Source organism: Meleagris gallopavo, chromosome 9 (genome assembly GCF_000146605.3).
Source record: "Meleagris gallopavo isolate NT-WF06-2002-E0010 breed Aviagen turkey brand Nicholas breeding stock chromosome 9, Turkey_5.1, whole genome shotgun sequence".
Taxonomy (NCBI): domain Eukaryota; kingdom Metazoa; phylum Chordata; class Aves; order Galliformes; family Phasianidae; genus Meleagris; species Meleagris gallopavo.
Genome location: NC_015019.2, coordinates 7,528,987 through 7,544,089, shown reverse-complemented (window position 1 = coordinate 7,544,089; position 15,103 = coordinate 7,528,987). Strand labels below are relative to the sequence as shown.

Here is a 15,103-nt window from a genome sequence, read left to right as displayed (position 1 = left end):
GCTCTGATAGACTAGATAACTTCTTCAGGATCATTCTGAATTAACATTTCTCTGAGTCCTCTGGAAACTCATATTAAATAATGTCCTTTGGCAAGTAACTGCTGCTGTGACAAGTGTTTAATAAAAGCTCTAACCCAGTGCTACAAAATCATTGACAGTTTCAGATAAATCTGAAGGGGAACTCTCCCACCTTTCAAGCAGATTAAGGAATCTCAGGGAGGAATCATTAATTTTCATTTTAACATTAAAAACACTACATTACACTTTGGCACAGCTGCAGAACAGAAGTAATTCTTTCCCTTCCTGAGGTATTCCTCAGGAAGAAGTAACTCTTCATTCTCTATTGAAAAGAATCAATACCAGAATGTGATTGAAAACTAAATCAGTAGCTCTAATTAGAAGCTAAACAAACAAATTCATCCAAATTCTGTAAGGAACAGATTTTCTTCACTTAAAAGTGGTATAAAATTGTTTGAAAATGCTGAGCTATTTAGAATCAGTAAGCAAATCAGAAACACTAACTTGATTTCCTTGAAATCTTCAGACAGAGATGGAATAGCTGATGTTCAACTCTTTCTCTCCTCCTACCTGTCACCTCTGAAATAAAAAGATGAAAATAAAATGGAATTTACCTTTCCAAAATCCTGTGAATCTTTCTCCATCTCAAGTGATCTTCAGCAAGCCTTATACACAAGATATCATTAAGAATACAGGTAGCTCATGACTTAAATTCCTCTGTTTCTCAGGCAGCTGAAACGTTCATAAAACAGCAGCTCTAACTTAATATAGATTAAAGGAGATAAAAATGGAGTCCTCTATTTGTCCAAGTTTTCTTTCTGAAATAGAAGTACAAAAGGGTATCTGGTTACATTTAGCTGTGTCCTTTTCATAACATGTCTGAACCAGTATTAGAACAGTCATAAAGCTGGAAATCAATATAAAACCATACACAAAACTGCTAGATGAAACTAGAAATTCATGTAGGATCTAAAGAGCACTGGATTTCCATAAGAATAGATTTTTTTAAAAAAGATTTTTTACCTTGTTGGTCAGAATTTCATTAGAAGGCTTAAAACATTTTAGCATTATTACTCAAGTTGAAAATTCAAAATCATTTGTCCTTTCTATAAATAAGTAGCAATATAACACATATATATAGTAAACTCTCACAAAATATCCCACCTGCCATCACCAGATACAAAGATATAAGGTGACCTTGATGAAATAGTTCTAAGAGAATAAGTACTCCCAACATGATTTTAATAATGTGAGTGGATGTTGTGCTAATAATGAGGCTAAAAATAGAAACTCTTCAAATTACCTGTACAATTAAAAGAATACAAAGAGACATAAGCTTTGCTAATGGAAATAACTCTAGCATCTAAACAGTTCTGTCCAAAAAAAATCAGTGATATTACCTCCAACTTCTTTTGTTAAGGGAACAATCACTTATGTTCCTCAAGTGGTCTGAAATCAGTAGGTGAGCATAGAATTGACAATGAAATCTATTGCCTGAAGAATGATTTCTTTTCTAGAGCTAAAGGTGAGGAACAAATATACCATAGCAACATCTTGGAAATTATTTCAATTTAAACTCATGGGTAGTTCCTATAAGCTCACAAAATGTTTCTTTCTGCTAATTAATATTATTACATCTCCCAAACCGAGATCCACCCTGAAGCTTTCGTTGAGGAAGAGACACAGTATAAAACTATCACTGATATTTTCATGGTGCTCTTCCAAGTATGTTAAACAAGTTCTTCAAAATAGACATGGCCTGACGATTTAGAGAACTAGAGGTGTTAGCATACTGACAGTACACTAACAGGAACCCAGCCTTTGTCTCTCTCAGGTAAAACTGATGAATGGCCATTCTGAACCTAGTGACTTGTGGTATTGCAGCCTACTAACAAAAAAAAAAAATATATCAGATCCTTCCTTAAAAAGTGTCGTGTCTTTTTGTTTTCTGACAGTGTAATCAATATTGCGCCTATATGATAGAAATTCATTAATTAATTTTGTCCTTAAAGCATAGCATCATCACCTAAAAACCTGCCTTCTTTCACCACTTCCATGCCACATGCTTATGTTATCTTGCATGCTACAACATAGTTCACTTTCTTGTTGTCTGCTATGTACAGAGACCAGCCAGGTTTCTCCCAATCCACCTTATCTTTTATCTGTTTGAGAGCAGAATACAAGGCACAACATCTTAGAAAAGGGGAACTTAAATGCAAACTAATTTAATCCTAAAATAAAAAGGTAATTTTCACTTGTCCATTTCCTGTTAGAGAAATGCATTCTATTCATAGAGATGTCTTGAGAATTTTTCCTCTTCTTTGTTTCAAAATAAATAAATAAATAAATAGATAGATAGATAGATAGATAGATTTCTGGAAGTTCTGTGAAAAACAGATTTGAGAAGTCAGTAACAGAAGAACGTATTGAAAGAGAAGCTACCTTCTAGTCAGACAGAAATCAACTGCAAACCAGTCCCAGGAACTCATGCCCTCTTGGTTTAGTGTACAACATGGTTAAAAAGCTGCCATTTATCAATTTAAACCTCCAACCTTCCTTCTATATGCTATATGCCACAAGGATTTCAACAGAAGGCAGAAAATTTATTTCTAGTTGCACTATTTTTAGTTTCTCCTGCACCTAAGCTCGTAATTTTCTTGAAATCTTTTGTCTTCCCTATCAGAGTCATATATGACGCCTGCCAGTTTTGTATCCAGACTCAGATACCCTCCAAGCAGAGGGTACAGCACAGTTACGCTATCTGGCTTGGTTTGATCATAAATGTAGTGCTGGCAAGAAATCCTTCAAACAGATAAAAATTAACTCCAATTGTTTTCCAGTTTCTTCATGCCGTTTTACCCTTAATTCTTGTTCAGCTTAAAGAAATTCCTAACTGGTGGCTTGCCATGCAGTTACAGCTCACCGTGGTGTACAGCAACAGGCTTGGGGGTTAGAAAAGCAGAGATGTAGCCTGCTATCTCTAAGTATCCTTAATCCACATGTGTTCACAGCAATGGCAGCAGGAATTCCTTAATGCCTTCAAATTCTCTTATTCATGCATTTAAGATAAAGGATAGTGTAGTCTTTGCACTAATACTGCGGCTAGCCTTGTCCCTGAGCAATTCTGTGTTCAATATCATTCTGCACCTGGTTCAGTATGTCTTTATGCCCTTCAAATAGATAGAGCTGTTCTTCAAATCAAAGGCCATTTTACAGTTCTTGTATAGTCAGAATGTAGATGCATTTGTAAGGAGCACAATGACAGTACAAAGAGACAAGTAAAGATATATTACAGAAGGCTGCAGCATACAGTACTAAGTAGCATTCAAATCCCCCCCTCCACCCCAAAAAAAGAATGCTTGAGAGCTTCACATAAACTTTTAAACTTACACAAATAATCTCCTAATGTATCTAGTTTTTATACTAGATACATTAAAATCTAAATCTGTTTTACATGTATGGTTATGATGCTTTCTCTATGAAAAGTTTTCAGTAAGTCATGCAAAAGTTTAGTGGCTTATGACTTTTATTAGGCTTTTATTTAATTGATTGTTTCTATGCACCCTCTTAATAAGGGTAAAAGAGCTAAAAAAGGATTTGTCATAGCATATAACACGCTTAATTCTTTTATTTCAAATTCATTATATTTAATTTTGCAATAACAATAATCATAGATGTATTTTTTTTTAAAGCCTGCATTGTTCTCTGATGCCTGTAAACAGAGATAACCTTGGGGAAATCTGTGAACGTACTCTCTGAATGTGTTTTGTAAGAGTGGCTGTGTTAAGTGGTTTCTTTGTCAGTCCTAGCACAAAATACTGTGGCCTGATATTCCTGCATTGCCTTGCAGAGCTTCTTTGTGAATACAGATGACTGTATCATGAAATTTAATTTAAATTATACAACTATCTAAACTAAATCATAATCCATAAAGAAACAAACATTCAATCTACAGCAAAGGATTTATCTGACAAACACTGTTCACACTCTATATGCATTAATAAAATTCTGAGCTAGCATCTTTGATTTGTTTCATTTTATTTGTGAAATCAGTTTTTTAAGGGCTTATGAAAAAGGCATTGTATAATCAAAACTAAGCTATGGTCTTTTTTAAAAGCTTCACACATGCAATTCTATAGAATACCACACTCTCTTTTCCAAATAAGTTTAGAAACAGGGTTGTCATCACATTAAGGTGATTATAACACCTTGATGCAAACTATCACAAAAAGCAAATGAATGCTGCAAATCATACTAATTTGGGAAAATGCCTGTTTAGAACCTGACTGCACAATTGTTATCATATCAGTGTGAAAATGCATCACTGTTTTAAGGATAAGCCAAATTTTACTCAACAAAACTACAAAACTCATATTTTCCAACAGAAACTTAGCAATTGTTTCCAGGTGGCATAAAGTAAGAGAAAGATTTCCACAGAAATTGCAAAAAGGGCAGAATATCTTTGAGTGACTTGCACGGTTCACCACAAAGCTGCCTCAACATAATTTTGTCACCAAAGTATTCTAAGGGTTTCATGAATGTTTTTTCCCACACTTTGGGATGTACTCCAGTGCTGACTGAAGCCATCTGAGAATTTGTAACCATCACAGAATTTATCAAGAAAAGTGATGTAATAGAGACACTACAACTTAACTACAAAAATCAAAGACTAAATACAAGTAAGGACAGTCCTTTGTTGAAGCACACGCTGAATTGTCATATGTTTGCTCACGTGTGCATGATTATAAACGTACTTTTTCAATAAGCATTTTTCTTTGTTTTAGAAAGACAATGCAATAATACTTGTAACTGGGTCTTTGCTACTTTCAATAGATGTTATACACTCAAACCTTGAAAAGATGCACATTTCTCATTCGGCTTATTCTCAAGACACAGCACTTCCTTCAGTTTTCCTGTTTAGCATTGGATTGCTTTATTATTAAGAATTACACACTTAATTAAATTAACGTTTGTCTTAATGTTTAATTCTATTCCTCCTAGAAAAAGCAAAATAAAACTCACCTTGTTTTCCCTTAGGCTGAATAACAGTAAATCAAAATGGGATTACTTCACTTGACAAATTTTATCCATCTCTCTCTTCTAAACATTTCTGTCAAACCCCCAAATATACCTGCTGCTTTCCCAATAAGTAAGCATATAGTAAAATCTGTGATGTGGAAATGAGCAGAATATGTCATTTTCCTGCTACTCTGATATGTGTTAGGTTTTGACACTTGTCTGTCTTACTTGTCAGCTTAGAAGTCCTCTGGATTTTTTCAAAGATATTGCCATATCCATAAACAGACAACATGTTTCTCTTTTTATCAAATTTGACACATGGTCTAAGGCATTAACATGAAAAAAAAAAAAAAAATCACTGTAGTTATTTTTAAATCTCTTTAAATATAGTTTCATGCATTTCTGCCCCAAAGGGATGACAAGGTGAATTAATTAGTTGAGTCTTAAAACCACTAAGTGTCCTCTGATGCTTTGCTCAAGTATCATATGTAATCTTATTTTAAAAATGAAATAAAATTTTAAAAAAACAAGTCTAAGCATGCCATCCCTGTCAGAAGGAAAAGACTGAATGGATGTCACAGTCCCGAACCTTGTCTGAGACCAAGTCATGATTTTCATACAAATGCTTACGATGGGTGTTAAGTGCCATTGTACTGAGCTCTCTTCTGATTAAGGAAATTATAAACAAAAGGGGATCCAAACCCTCTTCTTCAAATTTCCAAAATAACCACAGCTGGAGTGATATGAACTCCTTAGCGTGAGGAAAGCACCACTACAGAGTGAACAGTAGATTTGCCCTACTAACAATAGAAAAATAAAACTAATTTCAAAGGATATGAACATCATATGTATTGGCCTTACAGCCCCCCTTCTTGCTGCCTTTCATTCCCAGTGTATTTTCGAAATTCATATTGTTATTCTTTACTGACTCTATCAAAAGCGCTACTAAAAAATAAAAGATATTGGGTGAGATGTGGAAATCACTTTCCAAGGAGATTGAGCTTCTATCTGTCATTTACACTTTCACAGCTTCTTCTGCATGCTCTCCTTTCATTTCTGCTTGGTTTCATGATTTAACTCCATGGATGCTGAGAGCGAGTCATGCAGATGTGTAATTTTTGGCTTGTAAAAATCATAAGAGAACAAAATCCATAATTCTCTGTCAGAAAAGAATGAATACTTTGTTTGATATATATATATTTTTTAAATAAGAAACACACCCAAATTTTTCTTTAAAAAAGGGGCAAACTCCACTCATCACACAAAGCAAAGTCTTGAAGCTGAGTTAATTAATAATAATAAACTCACTGGAAAACAAAGAAAACATTGAAACCATTTGCTACAGGAAGAGGTAAGGGAAAGGAACTCTATCCTGAACAATATACGTAGTATCTGCACCATTCAGTATGATTATACATTATTGTAAATCCCAGATCCGTGGAGCTCCTCAGAAAGGCTTTTTTGAGAAAGCTTTCTCTATTGCTTAAAATGTCACGATCTTATTTTTACGTGTATATATATATAAAATATATATTTCTGTGGCTCTTAAGCTCAAAAAGCAAAAAAATACCAATATATTTCTAATATTTACAAAAATCATGAGCCATACAATCTGCTGCAGTTCGGAATAACTGTTCTTCTGGCAAAATGAAACTCATATGAATGTGTTGGCAGTATCAAGCATTTGATAATTGAAACAATAGCAATCAGTGGCACCTCCATAGAATTATATGCAGCTTCAGTCTGCTTTGATAGCAAAGGTTCCTCGTTTGATATTATTAAAATAACATTATCTATCTCTGCCTGGATATATTTCACACTTCACACGCATTTATAAGCACAGTCTGAGCACCTCACAATCATTTATAATTTATTTCACTGAAAGATACAAAAACACTTTTAGCCTCACTCCACATATACAGGACTGAGTTACAATGAGAATAAGCCACTTTCCAATTTCAGATGCAGAAGTGTTTCTGAGAAAAGATGTGGAATTGGCACTCGTGAGCCGTAGGCTAGATTTGCGGTCACTGGACATTCTTTTCATGCAGATCCCTGCTACTGAGATTATGAAAACTTGCAATACACTACAAAACACACTGTCAGATTTTCAGAGGTGAGATATAAGATTCTATTCATCTTCTGACATGGTAGTGAAGTGCACAGAGGCTGTTCAGCCCTGTTTCTCTTTCCTTTACACAATTTTAATTTAGGTTTAGTAATACAGTAATATTTTTAGGACCATAATAAAATATCTAGATGTGTCATATGTCCACAGATGTTTCTGAGGCACTGTTATACCTCAGTATTTTAGTAAACAGACATTGCAATGATGAAGAGTTTTAATAACAGTGACTGTTCCTTTTATGACTTCAGTGCTGCTTCTTTCTCCCCACTTTTAACTGAGCTCCTAGATATAAAACTGGAGATTCATATATAAAATAGTTTTAGTACAGAACAACTTTGTTTTCTGATGTCAGGCCTGCAGATGTAATGTAAACAGGGGAGGAAAAAAAAGGATGCATTTAAAAGGTTTTAATAGTAAAGACACTAACAAACACACGAGCTTTCAAAAAACAAAAACCAAATTGTGTCAACGGTCTATGGAATAAAAGTATAGATGTTTAGGGATTTTAACAGCAGGAATTACAAGAAATCTGTTTTTTGTCACTGCTACTGAACAGCAGAAAGAAGCCATCAGCATTTAATCTTCTCCCCTTGCCCTTTCTGATAACTTACTCTGAATGAAGGTGGGATCTGTCTTCCTTACAAGTAATATTCCTATCTTAGTCATATTCTGTTCTGTAAGATGATCTCTGAGCATTGCTTGTCAAATGGACATGTATTATTCAGTTGCAGTGGTAGCAGAATGGGTACCCCCTCCTTCCTCTTGCTCTTCATTAGTCTTCATCTGCAAAATTTCAACAGAAACAGGCATTATCCTATGGAAAAAATGCATTTTTTAAGACTGCCTGAAAATTTGCAGTATGTGACAAAATCTGCCCAAAAAACTATATTCAAAATAATAATTCAAAATATTCACAAAAATCTGCACCAGTAGAGGAGAACCACTGTTGCTGTTACCACTGATTAAACGCATCATCCACCTCTTCATGGTGCTCACATCCACTGTTGGTCTCCAGAAATGTTCAGCAAGCATCAATGAATGTCAGTGGGTGACATTTTTTCCACCATGGAGGAATTCAATTCCCCCGCTTTGTTTCATACGCACTTCCATTTCAGACGCCATTCTGTCAGACTGCCCCTCTGCTGTCATCTGTCACACAGCAACAAACATAACAGAATATTGGTGGGAAGTTTCAGCCTCTACCGCCATCCCACCACCATCTGCTTCTGACATTGTAAACCAATAAAATAAAATAGGAGGCACTGCTTTTGGAGCAGCCCTCACGTTTTCTTTGACTTACTAACACATTATAAACAGTAGCAATACAACAGTATGAATTAAGAAATATTTTGGTAACTATGACTGAGAATATATGAGGCACCAGTGTAACTTTTATCTTTTCCAAAAGTCTTAGTAAAGGTGTCCATTATGAACAACTCAAAAGAAGGCATATAATTCAGAGAGTATAAATAGTCTTTCTGTTCTTATATTAATAATTTATGCTATTCATGGGGAATAAGTAAGGTATTATTAATTGCTTTTAGCAACATAAGTAAAGGCTGTTCTATTAACAACATTAAAGCTTAAATATTAATTCCTAGGAACCACAAAATGTGCTAATGTCAGAGCTGAAAATGGAAATGTTACAAAAAAGACAAAAGGTGTTCACTTGTTTAGAAGCAAGGGCTGGATTGTGGCTTTAGGCACAGCCCTGAACAAAAGATTCTACATTAACTGTACCAACTCCAGAAATAGCTTGGGGAGACATTATGCCTGAGGCAAGTTCTCCACTAAAAAGTTCTTCTGGCAGAGCTGTGTGATCAAGTGTGATTCATGACCAAAGTTACTGAGCCCCTCATGCAGACAGTATTGATGGCAAATACTCTTGCTAGCTCCTGCTAGCATGGATGTATGTGCCTTGTTGGAAAGAGACTTGGGGCACTAGAACAGGTTAGGTTTGTCTAAACACAATTTTAACTTGTACTAGGGGTGCCCTGCCAATATACAAACATAGCGGCACAAACAGGAAGCTATCACAGAATTGCAGTGGTTGGATGGGACCCCTGATATCGCCAAATCCAAACCCCCTGCTAAGGCAGGTTCCTTACAGTAGATCACACAGGAAAGTGTCCTGACAGGTCTTGAATATCTCCAGAGAAGAAAACTCCAAAACTTTCTGAGTAACCTGTTCCAGTGTTCTGTTACTCTCACAGTAAATAAGTTCTTTCTTGTGTTTGTATGGAACTTTCCATGTTTCAGTTTATGTCCACTGTCCTTTGCTCTATTGCTGCACACTACTGAAAAGTGTCTTGCCCCATTCACTTGACTCCCACACTTCAGATATTTACAAACAGCAGTGAGATTCCCCTCTCACTCTTCCCCAGCTGAAGAGCTCAAGGTAACGCAGACCAAGTTTCAAAGGTGGCACCTAGAGAGTAAGTAAAGAAATGGGCCAGTCTGCAAAATAGCAGAATGCATTTCAGTAACCTTGCCTTCCAGACCAGAGGCCTGGTGTTGTACTGGTCCCAGCTTTGCCAGCAGTTCTGGGCAGCTTCAGGACTTCAGTCTCACAGAACCAACTGTGTGACTGGGTTTCACTATCTGTAGTTGGGTATCTATTGATTTTTCAGCTATGTCTTTAGCAAAATTGGAAGGCAAGCTATGAATCAGTTAATTTCACAGAACATTTTAGAGACTACTTGGAAACAGAATTATAAACCTGGTAGGAAATGAAGCACAGCCAAACTAATTCTCTTTGCTTTCTCAGTGACTTATGGTATGGCACATGTAGCTTGACAGTCAATAGCATTGTTTGCAACAGTTTAAAATAATAATAAAAAATTGAAACAATTAGCAGATAAGAATTATTAAATACAGTAATAAAGCTCCACAATTGTTCTATAATGTCTGTCACAGATATCTGAGAGCTGTATGCACATTTTTGAAGCAGTCTTAGGTAGAATCAATTATACTATGCTTGAAACTGTTGAGCAGTTCATAACAAGTACCAGTATGCTAATAGTATCACTGTAACTTCTGCATCTTACCATAACAGAAGTCAATGTGCATATTTTATTGTGATATAAAAAACGATTGTACATCTAATAATTATTAGATATTTCTGGACACTGTACAGTTTACATCTCCAAGAAGTAACAGCACTGCTTTATTCTGGATCAGCTTTTGCCAATTTTCCCTAAGAGAAATAGGTTTATTAAGTATTACTCATGCTCATACATGCTTATTGTGAGGCTAGCCACAAGAAAACAAGCAGTAAGACAAATCCCAGACATATGCATTGCATTACTTAAAACCTCAGCGGTCTTCCATGAAACTTACCCAAGATAAAGAGACATGTCTTATGGTGATCCTAAAAGCATTCCAGAAAAAAGAAGGAAAAAAGAAAGAAAAACAGGAAGGTATTTTTGGCGCCTCTTCAAGTTTTCTGCACATAAACATTACTGTGAGCTGCAGATCAAAGGTAATGATTAATCACATGCTCTCCAAAACACACCTACAACTGACAAACGACTGACCCTTCATTGTTAGATAAATAGTTAGAATAAGGTATTGAATCCAGTAAAACAATCTCTGGAACAGCACCTAATATGAGATATATCAGACTAGGTTAAAAGACAAGGAAAAAAAATTGACCCCTATCCAAAGGAAATAAGAACAGAAGACCTATTGAAACAAAGGAGAAAATAAATCAGAAGGACATTTTAAAAGGCATGAAGTATAATTTTGTATTACTACATCTTTTTAAGATAAAGATATGCCAAAACCATAATGTTTATATGAAATCATGGAACTGTCATCAACTTGTTCATCTTGATGAAAAGAACCCACAAGGTCTTTAATTGTAGCATTTTCTAAATAGAGTATTTCCATTTTTCATCTTAAGTCTAATTTTTTGTCCCTATTACCACATTTCCCATCTGATAGTAATAGATTTTTTTTAGTAGTTAAAAAGTTGTCTATTTTAATCGCAATACTCTTTTGCCCTCTTTTTTAATACTTGCATGATTTTTGTCTTAATGAACCAATTAGTCCTCGCTGAGGTCAGTTATATTTGCTCACAAATAGTTTCCTAGTACATTCTCAAGCAGGTACAGAGAAAGGGTCATTGTCGGGTAAAGGAATATTGAAATGAAATACTTTCACCCAGAGTGCCAGTAGAGTCACCACTTAAAGAAAGCAAAGGCCTTTAAATTTACATTACTATGTCCCATTTTTTACCAAACTATGCAAGTTTTTTAATCAGAGTCAAATTAGACAGTATCTTCACAATCACGTCCAGCACTATATTTAAGCATACTTCAAAAATCATGCTTGTCTTACCAAAATCCTCTAAATTAATTGTACTACATTTTAATCCCTCAATTTAATTTGACAGAAACACATTCTGTCACATTAAAAGAAAAGATGCTGCATAAAAGCAATTCTTGAAAACGAATGTGTAAACACCAGAACTATGCTGCATAAAGGAAATGCTTTAACAGATTAATTGGTTGGGCTAAATTCATGTCATTTGTAACAATTCAGAAGTCAATTATGATGCACACTCTTCACTGAGGTCTGTAGATTTTACAGGAGAGTAAGCAGCATGGCAAAGAAAATTAATGACAAACGTAACATAAGAAGCATTGATAAACAGATTCCATTTGCTGCATTTCAATATTGAAGTAATGTGAAATATTTTCATGTTGACTGTAGAGACAGAGAATTGTTTGAATTGATTAGTATGCAGTCTCTATATCTTCTGTTTAGGCAATTCCTACTGATAGACACACTAGCCACAACCTGTCCACCAACATTGCTACAGTGCAACAGCAATGTACATACAGTATAATGTCTGAATGGCCACACAGGGCAAATAGAAACAAAAGTGGTAAAATTCCAACTGTTTACTTTCTCAGTGACTGAAACTGTTCTAAAATAACACTCTCTAACTTTGCAAAAACGTGCTATTGTAGTTATTTCCACTATTTCTTTCATGCTGCAGGATAGCCCACCAACCAGTAGCTTCTGTAAATGATGCTGTACTTCAGAATATCAAATTAAGATCGCTCTCTGCCATCATAATGAGATCAATATGAAATACTAACAGATTAGAAACACGTACATACATATCCCTATAAATTACATCTAACTATAGCAGTGGATAATTTTATTTTTTTAGCTTAGCATTTTCAAACGCTATGAGAGATTATGGAAATTTACGTTTTTGCTGAAGTTCAGATGTTCTTGGTCAATTTTTTCTAGTAGATGTCTTTACACTGAAACATCTGTTTAAACATGTAAACATCTATGGCTAGTGGTAGCTCTGCAAAAAGAGATGCAAAGCTCAGCTCTTCTTATCCTCCAAGAACATTTTCATTCTTTTTTTTTTTTCTTTTACCTTTTTACCACTTTCTGTCCATTTTTAGTTATCTAAAAAGTATTGTCGTCAAGTGAGACAAGGTCAAAAAGTTCTAGCTTTTCCTGAGAATCAATTGAATACCATTGCCCTGTGAATCCGGGGAGATACACCTTTGCTTCAGGTCTGACAAACTTCTCCTCAGTTTCCTGCTTGCCTCCTCCAGGCTAGGTTTCTATATTTCTAACTTTTTCTGTATTAAAAACCCTCAGGTAACTTCCTTCCTGTCTAATGACTACTTGAGAGGATTCATAGTTACAGAAAATCAATGTTTTAAATGGTATTGAACAATGCTCTCAGAATCTCAAGGTGACTGGTTCAATCTTCACTGATTAAACATGACACAGTATCATCAAAGTAAGCTGCAAAGTTTTTCTTTGCCTGTTTTCCTATTCCTTTTTGGAAAGAGCAGCACATAATTTCAAACAGAAAGGTATCCTGAATTACAGGAAGACGGTGGGATTCTTGCTGTTGTTTTAAACGACTGGGAACAACTGAAAGGGATGAGGATTAAGGGTGACATAATTCCAAAACATTGTAAAGGCATCAACTTTAGAAGAAATACACCTGGAAGCATTATATATATAATATTCATTTTCCAATCTCCAAGGATTAGTGGTATTTTCCTGCAACATACTTCCTACAGCTATTGGACAAAACATAGAAAACATAGAAAGTCATAAGGCAGGTGAAGGAACTGCTGGACTCCTTCCGTTAGGGAGTGCCATCATCATTACCCTCAGAGCCAGGCTGCCTCCTGCTCTGTCTGTCTAGTCTAATGTTTTTTAGTTCTCCTACGCACTGTGTATTTTCACACAGAACATTCATGCACAATACTAAGGAAGGATACAAGGGTGCTTATTGGAAGCCAGAAGTAAAAAAATTCCAGCTACCTCAATCACAGTAAGGATGGGTATTCTAGATGCTGGCTGAAGCATGACAACACACGCACTATCCTTTCTGTTTGTGGCAGTTTGTGGCAGTTGTGGCAGAAGACAGAACTAAACCTCATGCTACTATTCCACAGAAATTATCAATCCCTTTTCAATGAGTTGATTGATCTGCAGATACCAAGTGGTTACAAGTATCTTTGACACCCTCAGCTTTACTGCCTATTTTGACTATCATTCTGAAGCTCTGTTGTGCTCTGGCCTGCTGACAGTGTTCCTGATTCCTATGTAAGGTCTAAATACTAAGGACACAAGAACATAGATATTTTAATGCATTCACTTATCTGAATTTGAAGCATCAAATCTTAGTTTCCAGGCAACTTTCAGGAAGAAACAAGGCTGTTTTTAAGTTATTATAGTTTCAGTGATTTTAATGATTATTTAAATGTAAAAGTGCCTCCTCAAATAAAAATGACAAGTTGCCAAGTACACTGATGGTATTTTGAAAATCCAACATAAAAGCAAGTACAATTATAAACTATGGCTTTTTGCACTCAAACTTCTTGGATTTGCAGTTACAGCATGCATCAAATGTCTCTAGTAAAGTAGAATTCAGCTTGCCAGCACAGAATACTTGTGTAATGCAATGAAGAAAGCTTAGATTATGTCCTAGAGCTTTATTGAAAGCAATGTCTATAAACTTCGGAAGTTCTAAGCATGTGTTGTACATCTCCAGCATTGAAAAGGTCAAACTTCTTTTTCATTTTTCTCTCTTATTTGCCATTGCTTTCTTTTCGATAGGTAAATATAATTCTCATAAAAGAGAACATAACAGGAGAAGCTCCAGCAAGTCGTAACACTGAACTTCTGAACCTCGTGCTCTTATGAGCAGAAGCCAGGATTAGGGCAAACTTACCCAAGATCTCCACCTGTCTAATTAACAAACTTCAATCCTGAAATCTGCCTGTTTCTCACAGATAGGTTGGCAAGGTAGGAGGTTGGGAGACAAACTGTTCTTTCACAAACATTCACATACAAAAAACAAGTGAAGTGCTTTAAACACAGCTTTAAGTGTTCACTTTTTCTAAAGTTCTCAGAAGGCAGCCTGAAAAACAACTTGAATGCTGGAGGATTCCAGAATGCAGGGTCTCAAAGACCCTGTCCAAGAGCACAGACCCTTCTGACAATACCACAGAGTAACAGTGACATTTGAAAGGAAAGGTGACATTAGATCAAATCTCTCTCTTCTATTAACATGCATTCTTCCAGTACAGCTAGAGATCTATGCCCTTATACGTTAAACAAATAACTTCCATTAACACAGAGCAAAGTTCCTGGTATTTGTAGGAGAAAAAAAGAAAAGAAAAATAGATGCCTCTTCTATGTAAACAAATAGCTGTAGATGGCATCATTTAACAAAAGGAAATAACACCCAGTGTAAACAAAACAGTCAGGTGCACAGTTTCTCTTTTAAGTAAGATGACCTTGAGGTCTTTAGGAGGAAAAAAGAAAAAAATAACCCACCAAAGTCAGGCAAATACCACAGAGCACTGCCAGTTAACGTCACCAATGTTCGTGAATTAATTTTTCCATAAATGCAACCAGAAAAAAAAGGCTGTAAAAATGAAA

At 35.5% G+C, this 15,103-nt stretch overlaps 1 long non-coding RNA gene across 1 annotated transcript in view; it reads right to left on the bottom strand.

The window, feature by feature from the left end:
• Positions 1-1,188: 1,188 nt before the first annotated feature.
• LOC109369050 overlaps positions 1,189-15,103 on the bottom strand; it is a 19,002-nt gene continuing 5,087 nt past the window's right edge. The window contains exons 2-3 of the long non-coding RNA XR_002117668.1: positions 7,777-7,948; positions 1,189-1,321 (exon numbers count right to left, since the gene is read on the bottom strand). This is a non-coding gene — a long non-coding RNA (uncharacterized LOC109369050). The remainder of the gene's footprint in view (positions 1,322-7,776; positions 7,949-15,103) is intronic.